The sequence below is a fragment of the Photinus pyralis genome, unplaced genomic scaffold (assembly GCF_008802855.1).
Source record: "Photinus pyralis isolate 1611_PpyrPB1 unplaced genomic scaffold, Ppyr1.3 Ppyr1.4_LG4, whole genome shotgun sequence".
In the NCBI taxonomy this organism is placed as follows: domain Eukaryota; kingdom Metazoa; phylum Arthropoda; class Insecta; order Coleoptera; family Lampyridae; genus Photinus; species Photinus pyralis.
The window spans coordinates 5,852,267-5,867,470 of record NW_022170511.1 but is presented as its reverse complement, the minus strand read 5'-3'; the positions used below and the strand labels follow the sequence as shown (position 1 = coordinate 5,867,470).

General features: G+C 36.0%; 1 protein-coding gene across 8 annotated transcripts in view; it reads left to right on the top strand.

Moving 5' to 3' along the window:
- Positions 1-15,204, top strand: part of LOC116168086 (LIM domain only protein 3) — a 188,210-nt gene that overhangs the window by 122,624 nt on the left and 50,382 nt on the right. The window lies entirely within an intron of this gene.

Below are 15,204 nucleotides of genomic sequence, written 5' to 3'. Positions count from 1 at the left end.
TGTTTGAGGCACGTGACACATTTAGGCCGATAGGTAGCACTGTCTCTGATAGTAAGAGCTCTCGAAATTTCCTTTCTCTCTCCTCTTTTTGCCATTTCCATCGGCCGTTACAGGGCCTTGAGTATTTTCTAACGCACCAACTTCATTTCGCGGTCTTGTAGAGAAATATCTGCCCCGAAAGCTTTTCAATTTATATAAGTTATCATTATCGAATAGTATCAACGTTACGTGTATACGCTGTCTAAATAGATACCCCTTACTTATTTACTACGTTCACCTTTTCATTTTATTGGATAGTGTTTTTCTCCACTGCAAAAGTACCTAGCTTCCAACTACTGTAATAGTTAAAGCACAATTTTAATTTTTCAACGGATTAGTGCCGTTAGATTTCAAATGCTATTTAATAATTAACTACTACATTTTGGAAAATTAAATTCCAATGCACGTGATTTATGTTATTTCGTAATTATGATAGGATAGACGATTTAATTTGATTTGACAAATGCACCATGAATTGCCTTATAACATTACTATAACAGTTAATTATAGTTTTACATAATAAGCTCCGTTTTTCTAACAGTACTACATTTTATCGTCAATGTATGTTTGATATTTTCATTTGCACTAGATTCTGCATATGTTCCCTACACATTCAGTTGTTTTTATTTCAGAAAACAAATAAGTAACGAAAAACAATTGCATTATTTTAAATGACAGTGCACCTTTTCATTGGGCGCATTTGATAGTGTTTTTTTTTCTCTTTTCGATGATATAACATGTTAGTGCCCTTATTAAAAAAAATGTTTTTTAAATGTATTATAATTTGATCAATAACATTAATCCAGATATCCTACATCACAGTAAAACAATTGAACGTGTACGTTTCTTATTAAACCTTTGAAGACAAAATAAAATTAGCAGTAAAATGGCCTAGAAAATGGCTTTCATCGCAATGAGTGTTCAAAATTAACTACAAGGCAGTGGCATAACCTATCACAAAAAGCTTGAAATAAAAATTATTTTCTACACGGGTGCTAACGTGGTCCGTCATTCAAAAGAGAAAAAAATCTCTATCAAATGAGCCTAATGAAAGTGTGCTTGCTATTTACAAAAATTCAATTGCTTTTAGATATTCTAACTTATAGAAAAATTTTATATACAGTCCATATTTACCGAGATATATACTATATTCCATAAATAATAGGCACCCTGTATGCTGCAGATGTTGTTACACCGTCATAGTATTTGACATCAAACCGAGTCATATTGTAGTAGTAGGTACAAAGTGATTAATCGTACACGTCAATTTTAGATTCGATTCAGAATATAATCCTTCTGTAATAGTTTCATCCCTTATTAGGGATGCTCACACTATCTGAAACCTTATGGACCGAAATAATTTTAGGAATTTAATTAATCTAGAATCTACCAGAGTTTGAAAAATCCGAAGAATCTTAAGAAATGTGAAGGTTCTGATGGAACTTGAAGAAACTAAAAAATAGAAAAACCACCCAAGAATCGGAAAAACGTCAAACATACAACTAAACGAAAAATTTTGAAGGACTTGGGGAATGTAGAGAACTGATTTGAAGGACCTAAAAGAATTTAAAACTGAACAATATACCTACCAGAATGCGAAGAAACGTCCCAAAGCGAAACATTTTCCATCTAATTTTTTACATAGCGCTCCATGTCTGTTGGACTAATATTTTCATTCTCCATGCTCGATTTTCCAATTTTGAGGAGTGAATTTGGTACCAAGAATGGTACATTACCACTATAGATAGTCAGAAATATGTTTGGAATAATGGGACAATGCACATTGGTCGCTGATATCTGTGAGATACCCTGCCCCACCTCCCAATGCATTTTTGTCTATCTTGATAGAAGACAATATCTGCAGCGTTCCGATTAATTTGCAGTTCATGTGCACCGGGCCGTATAGTTGGCGAGAAAAAATGAAACAAGGCGGTGATTATCCAAAGTTTAGCGCGTAAATGATGGTACTGATTGACTTTACTGCTTATAAAGTCTCAAGATCTAGGTTGATTTTAAAACCTTCACGCATTACCTAATATCAATGTAGATTTTGATTCGAAAGGGACTTCTCTGCCTATCCAGCCCCATCGCTGCACAGAATCTAGGGGTGGCGCACGTGGTAATATCACCATGGCAATAACCAATACCATATAAAACACCATATAAGTTAAACAAGTATAAATTGTGCACAACTCTTGTGCAGATAAAGCGCATTTTTTTTAACCGAAATAGCTTTTGTTTTGACCAATCACCAATGGATATATTTCTTGCAGACGTCTCAATCGCCCTTTGTGAGTACCCTCTTCCGATAATCCGTTCTTGAGGTATAATAGGGAATATACCCGATCACGATCAGAGGTCGAGGAGGAGGGCTATGGTTGATAGAAATTAATTCCTTTCGTTGAGACCTTTCATTAGAGTACTATGAAGGATAAAACTAGTTCCACTCCCCACTTCAATTCTTAAAAAATGCGATAAATATTTAGTATATCCTATCCAAAGAAAAAATATCAACACATAAAACCCTTGATTCTACAGTTTTCGTTACAAGGGTGTTCAACGAGAACGACCAGCTGAGTCGACTATTATCTGCAAAGCTAATGCGAATAAATTTCCGAAATCTGTACGTATATGAGTTACAGGTATATTCAATGGGCCAGTTTTATATAAAATATTTGCAATTTCATACTACTTGCGGTTATATACGAAGTTGACTTCCACTTCGTTATTTTAAATGAGATGCTTTAACACCTAATTATTTGAGTTTTTTCTGGAAAAGATACCATTCAGTAAATTAATTGCTTTTTATGAACTAAACAAGACATACCTTCTATTTTTAAGACTTGCTTGAATCATTGGTCTTGCCTAGTATCTACCAACAACAAAAATTTATACCGGTGATTCTTAGGAACTGTGAAATTTCGTTGAAGATCCAAAAATAAAATTTGTTTGAATAGACACTCTATTTTTGTTCACCAGTGAATTCTGGACTGAAAATAATGAGTATTCTCTAATTACATTTCTATATCTAAAATGAACAATTTTTATAGGCACAGAAAGTGAACCTTGGCGATATTTTTAATTATTGATTGTTTTTTACCTAGGAAAACGATCATGCAATGATTACTGTTCTATCAAAAATCAAAATAGAAAATAATAATTTTAACGTTGGTGGCATAGTCACAATAATAAAAAATTTACAAAACTCGTGGGATCCAGTCAATTTTGGAAAACTTAGTTTATTATGCACAATTAGATCATCCATGTTTTTGTTGGCATTTGCCGCTTTTTATTGTTTTATCATTGTGAAATTTTTTTCTGGATCATTGTGGGGATGTGGTTAAGGTTGTTTTAAGTATCGTTGGAACGTTTTAAAAGGCGAAAAAAAGTGAAAAGAAATTTGATTCGTATAGGTTGGTAAACATGCTTCCCATTTTAAGACTCCGCTAGAGTGAGCATATTAGAGGAACCTACCATAAAAATTTCAACCAAATTGCTCCGCAAATAAGAAAGTTTTCTATTCCCACGTCTGTTGTTTTGTTTCCTGCTATAGATTGCATACGACGACTCTGTCTCAATTTTACACACATTTTTATAAAAACATGTAACAAATTTAATGTAATATTATTATGTTTAATTTTTTTATTTGGTAACACTATATAAGGTTGGGGCGCGGACAACTTGTTAGTTTCCGTTTAATGTAAGATAGCACTGTAGGAATAGCACTAAGGTAAAATAATAATTATTCACGCAAAATTTTGCTTTTTTTATTTATAGGGCCCATCATGAGGCCGTGCTGAAATGATTATACATCGTTTTTGGTGAGATGTGTGTAAAATATAATTAGATACCGTCAAAGAGTTAGCTAGAAATAAATGATTAATTTATAGTGATATTGGCACTGGGACTAATGGAAAACATAAACGTAGTTCTCACTTCGTGGATTGCTCTAAAACAATGTTAAACATTGCGTTTTTAAATGTTTGTAATGAAGATTACATCATTTCGATGGCGATCTATGAAGAATGTGACAAAGTACTAGGTAGGACCGATGCGATATTCTGCATATGTTAAGATTTTATCTTGATGGCTCTGGTCAATGAAAGACAATCAAGCAATAAAAACGCTACAATAGCTACAGAAATTTTCATTTCGCTCCTCTTTCTATAAAAAGCGATCTGTTTACATATAGGGATGTAATAATTACAACGCCTGTTCTTCGGTGCAGAGTCCATGGGTAAACAGAAAAGTGAAGGTTTATGTAGTTTGAAATTGGTACGAATTTGTGAACATTTTGAACAGTTTTTATAATATTAGATAAGGCTATGCTTTCTTTAAGCACCCCTTGAAAATATAATGGGACTATCCCGTTTGCTTTATAAAAGCTAATTTATTTTGTGAAAAGCTATATTTCCCAATCATTTTGAAAAGACAAATAGTTTAAGAAACCATTCAATTTAAGTTTAGGGTTTGTGATATCCAATGTGCTCCAAATTTGGCGTAGATTTCAAAAATAAATAAAAACTAGTGCATCTCATTTAAAATAATAACTAAATAGCTAGTGTGAGCCATTTGCTGAAAATATTTTAGCTGAAACATACCTACTCGATGTGTACCATCTTCAGAAATTTATTTGAATTATTTTTCCATCAACTAATTTTTTTTAGCACATCGTTGGACACTGTGTAGATCAAGAACTCAGAAAAAATTATTCATTGACTCTCCAAATTCTCATGTGCAATCCGATTTAAATTTGTGTCAGGTTGTCAGAAAATAAGAGGTGATGCGATTGGAAAATACAAGATAGCATCTCCCTTGTGCTCGTAGAGCCCAAAAAGCACGTTGGAAGAACGGACAACCAAATAAAAAAATTTCTGCTTGCCAATGCCGCACTTCTCCACTTACAAAGGACAACTTGATACAAAAGAGAACTATCTTGCAGCATAATGAGAGTTTGTGTAGAGTAGAGGGATGGGCAGTATCTTCTCGTATGCAATTCAACCTCGGTCCTCGACTATATTGTGGACATTCTCCTTGTGAAAAAAATAATGATTTATCTAAGATTAGGCAATTTTGTTATAAGATCGTATAAATGGTAGGAAGAAAAATTAAAAAGCTTCCGTAGAGAAATTTTAATAAAGTTTGAAATTAAACTTTAATTTGCAAGTGATTTAAATGAAATACTTCGGCAAATTGATAGCCTGTCGAAGACGAAGGCATCCGCGAAGAAGTCCAGAAGGATCGTAATTTTTTTTAGTTTCGTTGCCTCGCGCAGCCGTATTTTCGGTTTAAAAGTGATTGGGTTGAGTGCCCTATTGTAATCATTCGAATTCGAACAAGACAATCCCATTATAACGTTCGATCAATGAGTCATAGCCACTGCGGTCGAGAAAGGATATACGGCCCTCTCGTCTATAGTGTATGTGTTAGCAGAAGCCTGGAAAAACGGCGGAGTGATTCAGGTGGGGTTGGGCTGTGCCATGTAACACCATTAATGTCTCGGACGGGAAGACACTTGATTTTTTAGTCTTACTGCTTTTTACTCTCTACCGAAATGAAAATAAATCCTTTTACTAATAGACTGGTACACGAATTCGCTATTATTTTCAAGGAAGAATGATATATATGGTAAACAGAATCTGAAAATGCACTCTGCCGTTGTCGTGGCTTCGGAGGATACACAAGAGGTCTGGGGGTGAGGCACGACGCGCCACGGGGGCGGAACAGCGAACACTACTTCGATATCTGTCGATTAAAATATATGCACTACTCGTATAATAGCACTTCATCAAGATAGGGAACTGTGTAGCCGACAGGCTGTTCTGGAAGTCTCTTAAATCCCTAATATCCTAACGGAGGATTTACGCTCCTTGATGTGTTTCTATCAAATATTAAACGGAACCTAATCAAGCAACTTCGCTACCTAGATATGCATTACCCGGCAGGAAATTAACAATAACAATTAAGGTAACCACCTAACGTGCCTACATGGATCATATTAAATTTATCGAAATAATTATCTAGCTACGGCGAGCTTGATTACGTTTTCCCTCGCGCCTCGCACCGCCTGATCTCATTGCGAACTCATATCCGGCCGAATCTTAAGTAAACTGTCTGTAAGCGGCTTGCATTAATTAATAAGGAACTCCGCTAATTGCACTGGGACGAGATTGCCTACTGTTCTGATTGGTGGGTCCGCCGAGGCTCAAAATAATTACTTACAATGGAACTAACTTCTATGCACCAAATTAAAAAAAGGCGGAAAAACTTCTTCCATAGCGAACGAAAACGTTGGCGTGGCATTAACGTTTCGAATTGAATAATTCGATGATCTCGAAAACTCATCTTGAAAATGGTTCGATTGATATGTATTATTCCTAGCAAGTCGTTGTAAATAAATGCTAGTGGCCTCGGAAGAGCAATACTTCCCTATCGCTCGCCGTGCTCACTCTTTGCATGTTTTTCTTCTCTGCGGATTTCAACAAAAGAACTTCTGAGTGCCTTTTAAGTGAAGGAGCAGTTAAAATGATAATCGACTCTTAAATTTCCTGAAAGTGAAAGAACGAAAGATGGCGAGTTCGAGAAAGATAGAACAAGTAAAATGTTAAAGTGCCATTTTTGCGAATCTTGGCAGCCGGCGCTGAAATCCGATGAAGTTAATGGAATGTCCGGGTGCCCTCTCGTACTTTGAATTGAGTAAGCTGTAGACATTCACCGACAGACGCAAACACACTCAAGACCTATTTATTCTTAGGTATACTAAGTGTGTAAAACCAACGGTAAAACTTATATTCAAACTTTAATCTTACCTTCACAATGAAAATAAAAAACTTTCTAAAAGCTTTTTGTAACAATGTTACCTACAATGATTAGGGCGCTTTATATACGTAAATTAAGTAAAAACCTTTTAAAATTGCACTGAATTATTACGAACGGTACACGTTCAACTTTTAAGGATTGGAACATGTAAACCTGCTTTAAGCAATAAATTTGAAACTTTATACGCCCTTAATGTAAAGATTTATTGATTTTTAGCCGATTAATACGAGTATGAGCACACAATTTACAAATTACAAACAATTCATTTATTTTAAAGAACGCCAATATTAACGGAAATATGGGGTTTGAATTTTAATTAACACCCTGTACAACAAAATTAAATCGAACTTCAAATCTATTAAGAAATTTCCGGCGTGAGTCTTAACATTTTACAAGCAGATGGCGTCCACAAAAACTTAATGCAAATTGCAAGTAGGTGGTTAAATCGGCAATTATATATCGTTAGAATAAAATTGCTACGACGCTACTTCATAAATCATAATAAGTGAAACTACAAAGGAGGTACAACGAATATCAAAGAAAACGACGACGCAATAGAACGTTAATTGTTTATAAATATCTTTATTGTTTATTCTTTAGGAGTTCTCTTTGGGTGCTGCTTCTATGTAGCACGGACTTGAACCCGCCTCCGTGACTTGATTCTTGCTAAAATCACACGAACCGATTGCAGAATTCCTTGCCTCTGGTTGGACGGACTGAATCTTCACGTACTCGCTTTTTATCGAAAATGCTGCCGGAATGTTCGTCCGCGTACCGTTACGGCTCTATGCCGATGATTTTTGGTTCTCAGCGTAATTTCGCTATTCTAAGTTTCGCTTCGAAGACGATTCACTTAAAATGCATGGCTCAATTTGCGAACACGGCTAACGCTGATTGGGTACCTGCGATTTCCGCACAACAAATGCTCCATTCACGATGAACGCTTAGGCACCGGGTTACCATGGGAGTAGCCCTTTTGCCCCTGCATCTCGCTTGGTGTAGATTTATTAACAGTAGTATAAAATATTCTCTAGAAACAGTAACAAGATCTCAACGTCTTACTCTCGGTTCGACCGAGGATATCTCACAGGCTTATCTTTATCTCGTATTATGAAGCACATCTTCGAAGTTTGTGATTCAGTGGTGGGTCCTCTTTCACCCCTCCACTTTGTATTGACTGTCATAAATATCCGCTGATTGTACTACATACACGTACATATATAAAGTTAACGCAACTATTTTACCAGCACCGAAGTCGGTGGCGCAATGGGCGTTGCCGACTACTATTCGGGAGGTTGTGGGTTTGAATCCCGCTGCCGACTGCTCTGTGTGGGATTTTGTCAGAGGGTTTTCCTCAGATGCTAGCATTATGTTGAAATCTACACCTTGTTGCACAGGTTTTTGGTCATCTGGAATCTAGGTAATGAAAGAGAACAGAACTAATGCGAGAAAATAAAGCGCGTTCAGATAAGTAACGAGTGTGCAACAGATAAGAGTCGAAAAGACACAATGTTTCCGGTTTTAAAAACCGCCCTGATGGAGTATGAGGGATGGAGTTTCTGCTATACCTTTACATGCATAAAGAATTTAGCCGAAGCCTGTTTTCCGCTGGGTAAAATTTGTGTGGGGAAAGGAATCCTTTGTCAAAGTTTCGAAGCGGAATTATTTGAAGTACATAAAAAATTTATTTAATTAGATTACAACAATTAAATGCAACACTAACAAAGTAAGTTCAATGTAATATATAAAAAAACTCGAGAAGGAAAAGGGAATTGGCCACGGCTAGCCAGGGGAAACGGATCTTCCAGTGAAACGGCCACCGAAGTTTGTCAAAGCTCATACCATTTCGGGCGCCAGGAGTGCGCAAGTCACGCCAAAAAGTAAATAAAAATTTAAACTAAAAATATATAATACAATAATACAAGCTTTGTGAATCCTCGGGCATTGGCGGGTATAATGTCTTGGCAAAGAACAATATATGTACACAAATGATATTTACTGGTAATTACATAAAAAAATAAATAAAGTAGCAATTATAGGCAAGGGTACACTTTACTTAATGCAAATTTTCAGCACAGCTGATTGCTGGTGATAAAGGTATGACAATATAATTTACAGACAGAAAAATAAATAAATTAACTAATTATGCCTCGCTTAACATTAGCGACAAAGGCAAAAGATAAATTAATAGGCACTTTACAGGTATTTGGACATTAGCAACTTCCCTAATAACTTCCATGTAATCAATTGCAGAGCAATTCGTCCCGAACGTACAGAGTACCTGCACTTTGGCAACTGCTGTGATATTTCACACATCCAATTGCACAACGTCTGAACTTAAATACCATATGTTAAATGAGTTCCAACTAAGCATACCATGTCAATCATACGATGGTGAACTCGTTTTATCATTTCATAAGAGAAAGGTACTTCATCGATAGGACTGGTTAATGCTCGTTGTACGAAAGATACACCCAAAAAACCACAATGTCAACATCAGACTAAAATCCAATTAATTCAAACTTACGTACCCCATTAATAGATGGGTTTCGGATAGCGATACAGGTAAAAGAAAAATAGGTAATTAAATTAAAACATATGGGAAACGTGTTAACCAAATTAGGAATCTCAATAAATAAATCAATAGGTCTCAGTCTTAGTAATTTGATAGTCCTTCTCAGATTAACGTGGCGCCAACATTACATTTTTTAATTTGTAAATTAAATACAGTCAAAAATTGAGAAGCAGTGGGTTATAAATTCAAAGAAGCTTTTAATATGACAATTTCAGCATGCGTAGCAAGTGTAATTGCCGCTTTTGTTTCTTACAACTTTATTTATGACGACAAATCCTGTATGACAATGAAATAACATGAAAACAGATGTCATGCATCATCACATCGCCTACTTTCGAGATTTCCATCTAATACAATTATCTACTTTGCCAAGTACTTTAACTGTATATACACATTGATTAATCTGTATGCTTAACAGTATCACAAAGTTGCATTGCAGTTAATTACCACACCTCTTCCATACATAAATATAGTTGTAAAACACAAGCAATTATCCGCTTTAATCTTAATGCAATAAAGACATTCTACGTAGCTGTAGGTAAAAAGCAATTAAATACAAGATGCGTGCAGTAATTGGCATAGGTTCAAGAAACTTACACCAACGGTACCAATGCGAATACTGGTGGCTAAAATTAATTGAGTTTTTTGGAGACACTTTAGCCTCCAAGAGTTTGTATATTGGATAGCTAGAATGCAATAATGATGTCTATATTAAATCGTATTAAAGGGAAAAGAAACATTGTATGTATAGAAACACTTTACAAGTAATAAAAGTAGTATAAGCAAGCATGCGAGTCATGCAAGTGTGTGCTCTATTTCGCTATAAAAGTCAACGAGTAATATAAAATTCTAATATAAACGGCCGGATACAATCTGAAAATACATCGTGACGTGGTCGGGTATGTAATCGATGCGGTGGTAGTTTATGCAAAGTGGTATATGGAAGTAAAAAACCAGGTTGACTTATAAAACTAATTTATAAAACTCGATAACAAGCATATTCTATAAGAAAATCTTTAAAAAGTAATTTGAGTTGTGATTTATTCTCAAAAACTGCCGTTTTGCGCGTATAAAGAAAGTACCATGCAGTTTAAACGCGCCGATGCATTAATTTGTCCGATCGCGTACCATTAAAATTGTTTGAATGCTTAATTAAACCAATTATGTTAATAAAATATTTAATGTATCGAACTGCTAGTTGGGGAGTTAGTTTGTTATTGGGAAAATGTCGCCGACAAATTAATGATAATGGATCCGTTTTACAGAAAGAGGCGATGCAAACGACAGAGATGTCTGCTTAATTAATAGTTTAATGGTTCTGTATGGTAGTTATAGAGATCTATAATAATTCACGATCACGTTGTAAATTGTCATTTATCATAATGTAAACTTTGGCTTAGCAGCAAATTCAATTACTGTCAATCCGCCTAATCTAAATCCTCTTCCTGTCCGGCCTTTAATGCATTTCAAATCGAAACCAGTACATGCCAGTTATTACGAAGTTATGTTTCCATAACGCATCCTTACACCGACAAGTCACATACCAAATTATCTCAACGAAAAGTAAGATAATGTCACCTCGTTCAATACCAAAATTAAATGAGCCGCTTCGGACAACCATTTTTCATGCGTGATGACTATTAAGATTTGTAAATTGGTTTTTGTGTCAGCTCAAAAATTGAAAATGTGATTAATTATTTTTTGTTACAGTTGGCAGTCGTCAAAAGCTCATATGTATGTTATTATCCTCAAATTAGACTAGGTGGAATTTTTAAACGTGAACCGTCAGCGTTATAAACGAACGACTTTAACGCAATCGTTGAGTGAGTAAGTGATTGTTTCAGTTTTTTTTCCATTCCTGCAGCTATCACCAGAATACAGCCAAAGTGTTGAAAAGAGTGATAAAAAAAATTGAGACGATAAATTCGGCCCGGGCAGCTTGCCCCGGAATGCCTCTGGAATACTCGCCTCCAACTCCTGAAAGATTCCCCTCCCAAAAATTCGCAAGCGGAAGTTCCTCGGGAAGTTCCGTCTTCGGAAGGTTCGCATGCGGTATTGAATGTTTAGGTCCTTAAATCCTTATACTTCATACCCTTGGTCAAAAGTAAAACTCTGGACGAGATCCACAAAAACACCAACTTATAGTCGGGGACACATTTCAAGAAAAGGCATCCCTATGAATTCAAGAAGCAGATCGGGTAACAATTGAGCAAATGACTGATATCCCCTATTTCGACCCCGCTGAATCCGAATCTGCTGTTAGTGAAACCAGAGTTTGCACCGGAAGTTGTGTATTCAAGATGGCATCTGAAACCGGATGCGCATGCATGGTTTTTTCACCTCTGTGGACCAATTAACGCACTTTAAACGTCGGGATGAAGGTTTTCGATGGTGAGGGGGGTCGACCAAACACTTATAATAATACAACAACATTTTAATGGAGAAAAAATTTTGAAAATACTTTATAATTTTTAGTGGAAATTATGAAAATTTTCAAGAATAACTGACAGCGTATTGAAATACTTCTCAAGTCACACTACCACGACAATTCATAAAATAGACTCCCCCCTTTCTAATCTCTCTCCCTCCCTCCACCCAACCCGCATGCATATCGCGTTTGTGATCCTCTAGATTTGACTGTCGATCAAACGCTGCATTGTAAACTGTTAGAGCTGATGTGGAAATCTGAAATATTCAATGAAAGAATTATTCTTCGGATAGGGGGTCTTCACCTTGCCCTAAATTTTCTACAAGTCATCGGCAAGCACATGGTAGGAAGTGGTCTCGCTAAACTGTGACAGGAAAGTGGTATTCTTGGTGAGGGATCTGTCAAGAAAGGCTTAGAAGGCAAGGCCTACTCAAAAGGCATGAGGGTTCATAAACTAATTTTCCAGGTTTTATGGCGCCACATCTATTCGTAGTTTGTTGATTACCTGGACGAGCATTCATTTGGTGACGAACAAGATCTCAAATTGGCTGCTACAGATCCTAACTATAAGAAATTACTTGCGGTCTCCCACAATCTTGGACAGCCTGAGCGATTTTCTGAAAGAGCGCTGTGAGGAGGACAAGAACTTTGCCTTGTGGTGGAGCTTATCAACACTTTGGCCTCAAAAGCAAAACCTGTTTCAAAGAAGAGACCTCGTCTCGTAAGAAGACAGATTCTTCGGTTGAAGATGCAGTATTCCATTTGATGGAAACATTTCGTTTGATGTCACAGGAAACTTTTGACGTTGTCTCTAACATCGCGTCAAACCACAGGGATACACAGAAAATCACAGAATCTCTTCTTTATGCCAAAATAAAAGGCTCAGAATTGGTGCAAAATTTTGTTGAGCAGCCTTTGGTAGAGTTTCATGGCACACCTGTCTTGAAGTGGTATTAAAGAGGCGATCTCCTTTAGGCGTTCCAAAGCAGGATTTGTCGTGCTCAAAAGCCACCCGAGCGAGGGGTAAGCCTTGGGAGAGAAGTGCAGGGAGAGGGGGGAGAGTCTATTTTATGAATTGTCGTGGTAGTGTGACTTGAGACGCATTTCAATACGCTATAACATTTCTTCTTCAAAATTCTCATAATTTCTACTAAAAATTATAAATAAAGTATTTTCAAAATTTTTTTCTCCATTAAAATGTTGTTGAATTATTATTTTAAGTGTTTGGGCGACCTCCTCACCATTGAAAACCCTCATCCCGACGTTTAAAGTGCGTTAATTGGTCCACACAGGTGAAAAAACCATGCATGCGCATCCGGTTTCAGACGCCATCTTGAATACACGACTTCCGGTGCAAAATCCGGTTTGGCAAACGGCAGATTCGGATTCAGCGGGGTCGAAATAGGAGATATCAGTCGTTTGCTCAATTGTTACCCGATTTGCTTCTTGAATTCCGATATTTTAAGATGTGTCCCCGACTATTAATGCAAATCGCAGGTGGGCATACATTAAATGGCGCTTGAGCATCAAATTCTCTTCGATAGTTTTTTTATCAATTACATTATGACGCTAGCTCCAACATACGACGAGGCAAACAACAACAAATGGCGATACTACGGAAAGCTGCTAAACCCCAACATCATAGAAAACTTGTTCATTTGTTCATTATCTTTATTGTTTATGCACCAGGAGTTCTAGATGCACTTTCGTGCCTCGATCTAGAACGAGTTCCGCCCCTTGGACTTGGATATGGTTCGGAAAGCACGGACCGCGTAATGACTAGGGTAGGTTCGACACCGCGTACAATCGCCTAAGGAATCCCACTATTTTCACTCATATGTACCTCATAGCGCTATCTTACAACGCCGAATCGTTTAAATACCTAAATCGGTTTTTGTCATTTAACCCCGATAGCGAGTAGACGTATTTAACAAATCTTTTAGCTTCCATTTGAATTACAATGACCCGCTTCATTTATCACATCCCGAATATACACACGTAGTGCAGTATAAATATTAATTTACTCTATTTAGATCTAAACTAAAATTGCTTTTCTAATCGCACTTATTACTTTATATTGCTAATTCCCGTTTAGCTTCCTTACGGTTAAATAAAATACCAACATGAAGAAAAGAAAAAATTCATTTCCTTGCAATGCGTAAAACATACATTCGCTCACATACACTTACCTATATTTAGATTATGCATTCTTACTACCTTAAATTAACAATTTCTGTACACGGAAATTTCATTACACTCCTTCTCCATCCCTCTAGCAATAACTGCACATACTTGTGCAATCCAGATTAGATTCATCCGTTTGAATACGATAAATTTCGAAATATATTCGATATATTACATTTTTGGATTCTGCAGACAGTAGGTTATTTGCATGGTTTTTTTAACTGTACAGAACCCAAGGATACGTAGATAGAAGTCACGTGTTAAACAAAAAAAAAATCTTAAGCATTACTTCAAAAATGTTATACTTAGATTCAAACGAATAAAGTTCCCGCCAAAAACTAAATAATCTTGATCTTGACCTCGTTGATTACAATATTTGCAGTAGATACATTGGAAGCCATACATGGTTCACGGAAACGCTATTTTCAAGACTATCGTTGAATTAAAACGTCGGATGGTTTTTTTTTATTCGAAGCAGTTCGACCAATCAATTATTAACCTATCAACTGTTTTTTGTTAGAGTTTTTTAATTATTCTTCTTACAATATATCGGATAGTATATTGAAAAATGGCGACTAAAATATCATTCGAAATATGTAGTCCAAATTTTCGGCAGTTTACTACATGATTTCAACACGGTTGTCATTCATTAAATTTATAGCAAGCATCTCTTCGGTATAACTGCATAATTGCAAAACGGACTGCACCTTACGGATTCAAAAAACCTTGACTTCATTAAAATATTTAGGTATAATTGAATTTAAGTACGTAGCGTAGTTTGCAGGTTTATTAGATAATTAGATTGCAAACCGGTAGCTAATATTTATTTACAATCGTAATTTGCTATTAATGCAAATTGCATTACGGCGTGCCAAGAGGAAGCAGTTCACTAAGAACTAAGACACATATTTTGTATAAATGCTCAATTCCACATTGTTTATGATAATAATCAATATTTAATTAATAATGTAACTAATGCGCACACATAATCTGCACTATTGCCGAGTTTTGAATTAATAAAGTCATGCACGAGTAACAGTTGAATATTAATTTCATAATTTATAAATTATATTTACGAATTTATTAAATTGATTATTCGATTTCGATTTAGTAAAGGTCGCGTTTGCAGGATACCCTAAAATGTCACCGTATTTTGCCA